The sequence below is a fragment of the Suncus etruscus genome, chromosome 10 (assembly GCF_024139225.1).
Source record: "Suncus etruscus isolate mSunEtr1 chromosome 10, mSunEtr1.pri.cur, whole genome shotgun sequence".
In the NCBI taxonomy this organism is placed as follows: domain Eukaryota; kingdom Metazoa; phylum Chordata; class Mammalia; order Eulipotyphla; family Soricidae; genus Suncus; species Suncus etruscus.
In genome coordinates, this window is record NC_064857.1 from 41,619,489 (window position 1) to 41,623,225 (window position 3,737).

A 3,737-nucleotide genomic window follows, 5' to 3' on the forward strand; every position below is an offset into this window, starting at 1 on the left:
TCCCCTGGACCTAGGACCAAGGTGGTTCCAAACCCCTAGTAAAGTCAGAGTAAAGTATTTTTCTACTCTATGACTTTCCCATAGGCAGAGGGTGTTAACCCAAAGATAAAACCACAAAATACACCCTCTAAAGGGCAAGACCCTCCCTGTTCTGCTGAAATAGAAGAACGAGGTGGGTCTGAATGCTCCACCAGATAAGGACCCCTTGTCACAAAGCTGAGTCAGCAATGAGTTAGATTGTTTATCTTAAGAGATGATGATGTTATTTATGTGCAGATGTAAATGGGCCAATCAGGAATGAGATGAAAGATAAATTGTTTGTAAAAATCAATGAAATGCTTAAATTATTGAAGCTTGTAAATATTTGTATAATATTTGTATAAACCGGTTAGAGATTTGATCCAGGGTCCTGGTCCTATCATCCACTGGTTGGATGAGTCTTGGACTTCAGCTAGCTGAATAAACTTTCATTTTCTCTTTGCATTATCAAAAGTGGTCTTGGACTCTAAGCGCTGACTTTGGGTTGTCAACTTGAACATATATACACAGCAAGGTATGTGTAAGCAAAACCATTAAGGTTATGCCAGCACTGCAATACAAATATATGCAAAGACTGTTTTATAAGGAGTATTACCCTAAGTGTGTGCCCAAGGGTGTGAGCACCAAAACCAGTCATTTATGATCTGGTGATAGCAATAAAAGTCCTAACAAAGAGGGCCTAGAGTGATAGCAAGACAGTCAGAACATTTGTCTTGCATTGTGGCTTACTCTGGTTCTATTTCTGGTATCCCAAATGGTCCCCCAAAACCTGTCACAAGTGATTTCTGAGATCAGAGCCAGAAATAACACCTGAGCATCAATGGGTGTGATTCCCAAACAAAAACAAACATAAGAATACAGCTTGCTATGTTTTGGCCAAAGTGATAAGCTGTAGAGTAGTGAGTTTTTGTCTTGCATGTGGCCAATATTGGTTTGAGTCACAGAATCCCATATAGTTCCCTAAGCCTGCAAGGAGTGATTCGGAGCCAGGAGAAATCCTGGCTTCTAGCTGTAGCTCAAACCACCCCCCCCAAAAAAAAAACCAAACCAAAACAACAACAACAACAACAATAACAACAAAAAGAGTGCTAACAAAAGGGAGGGAGCAAGAAACTAATTGGGAAGAAGTTTAAGCTCTAGCCAACAAAAAGATTTTATAATGAGTCCAACTGAGAAAAAATTTGCAAATAACTAAAAGGCAATATATTTTTTTCTAGAGCAAGAAAACAAATCTAAGACTCAAAATAAAATATATAAAGTATCTGAGTTGCAATACAAATTTATTTAAAAACAATTATGACAATATGACTCATTCTCAAAAATCTCAACGTGCACCAACACAGGTTTGAACCAAGTATTGAGTAAAATTATATTAACCAACAATTACAACTATATTCAGTAATGGATGGAAGTATGCTAATAAATGAATATATAAGTATATTATGATATATATGTTATATTATATTACATATATGCTATATATGTTAAAAATCATTTATCAAATTTATAGTGAAAATTATAATATTTGTTATACAAAATTCTCAACACTCAAAATGAAGATATTCATGAAAAATCATAAATTTGAAAACAAATACCTTCCATACTATCCTTTTATCTTCCACTCTATAACTTTTAAGGTTTTTTATTAGTTTCAACAGGGTTTCTTTTCATTCTACAGAAATCCCTTAAACAGTTCTTCAGGGTCAAGTTATTTTTAGTAAATTCTTTTAACTGTTCTTTCATGAAAACCATTTTATTTCTACAAATCTTGCTTGCTTGAGTTTCTTCTTTTTAGATCTGATATTGTTGTTTTAAATATACTGCTGGCATGGTGTTAATTTGTTTGGTATATCCATATGTATATCAGCTTGAGGATATTCTCAGATTTTAAAATGAAAAATTTTTACCTCTCTCTTTTGCATTCAGAATTCCTATGGTCTGAGTCTCTGTCATAATAATAATTCTTTTCTAGGCTGTAGGTGAGTTCCTTTTCTTTTTTTTTTTTTTTTTTAAAAAATATGGAACGCTTCACGAATTTGCGTGTCATCTTTGCGCAGGGGCCATGCTAATCTTCTCTGTATCGTTCCAATTTTAGTATATGTGCTGCCGAAGCGAGCACGGTGAGTTCCTTTTCTACATTATGCTTTTGATTCCAGAATTTGCAGTCATGGATGTCCCGTTATGGCAGTGATATTGAGTTCTACAGGTCCGAGATGACCAGAGGATTTCATTAGTATATTGGACTTCTGTGTTTCAAATTTAATTTGGCCTAAGTTGTTCTCTCTTGTATTGTCCTCGGCTGTATCAAGGAAGATCATCAGGAAAGCACAACTGGCAGTAGAGGTCTGTTTTGGGAGTTTCACATAATTCTTTCTGTCTGTAGGAATGTGACAACAGGGCATTGGCTTGCTGCCAATAGTCAGATGTAAACTGTTGGGACAAGATCTGTTTGTACTGTAGGCACAGAAAATCTTGTGTTTTTCAGTCTAAAGCAGCTCAGCTATTAACTTGGAGTGGGTGGAGATTTTTTTAGGAATTTTCTCTCTGGGCCTGTTACTAAGGAAATTAATATCAAATATGGAACCCACCATCAAGGTTGGAAGTGGTCAGCAGGATGAAGCCTAATGTTAATATAAATGTTTATATAGGCATACTTACTCCTCTTTAAGTGCATCCCTCTTCCAACAATAAAGTTGCAGTTCTTAGAAATCCTTTATGGATTGTACATTCTTACCATGTGGTCAGTAGAGACACAATGTTAAATTCTGGGCATGTTGGACACACCTCACTGTGGCTTATCAGACATTTTGATTGACAAAACTATAAGATATTATTAAAGATGGTTACTTTTATGGGGGTCATCGCTATGGAAAGTATATGTCCAATATATAAATTAAAAAATAGAGTAGATGAAAAGAGCTTTCTAATATTTTCCTCATTGAAAAGTTATACTATGAGTTCAGGGAAAGGAATGTACAAAAAAACTCACCTTTTGTACAATTGGTTATCCTTACTAATATAGAAGAGGACTGAGATCATTTCATATATAAATTATCAGGGATCAGAAGAGGAAAAGTGTTCTGTTCTCCACGAATTGATGTTGCCCAGATTGTTATGTCAACCAGGACTTTAAGACTTTCTAATATCAAAACCAGGGAAGTCTCCTCAACCATGGAGAGGAATAAAGAGGCTGTTAGAAATGAGTATTTATTGCTAGGAATAAAATTACTTTAAAAATATAAAATGGGTTAGGTATTCACCAATTGTGAACATACATCATTCCCCCCAAAAAACACAAGAAAAAGGAAATCAGACAATTATAGTTAACTAACTTGAATCATGTTTAAAAATAGGTTTGTGTGTATGAACCCTTAATTCTTCTAGCAAACACTGACCTCAGTCACAAATTTTCCCTCTCTGGCCTGACCCACTTTATGTTAAATGTCACCATGGTTATGAAAATGAAAAACATGATTAGCATCTGTAGTGGTCACTGGACCACGGAGAAGACAAGCAGTGGTTTCAGAAGAAGAAATTGGGGGCAGAACTAATAAAAATGCAATACTAAAAGGTGGAATCTGGTTCTGAGTAATGAGGATGCGGTTTTGAAAACCATCTGATCTCCTGCAGTAGAGCTGATATAACTTTTCTTCATGGAAATAAAAGCATTTAACTATGATTGTTTTTTATCCGATGCT

At 35.2% G+C, this 3,737-nt stretch overlaps 1 non-coding gene across 1 annotated transcript; it reads right to left on the bottom strand.

Annotated features, from left to right (window-relative positions):
- Window positions 1-2,051: 2,051 nt before the first annotated feature.
- On the bottom strand, window positions 2,052-2,158 carry LOC126021415 (U6 spliceosomal RNA). Its single transcript, XR_007499932.1, has one exon. It is a non-coding gene; the product is annotated as a U6 spliceosomal RNA (small nuclear RNA).
- Between the last annotated feature and the right edge of the window lie 1,579 nt (window positions 2,159-3,737).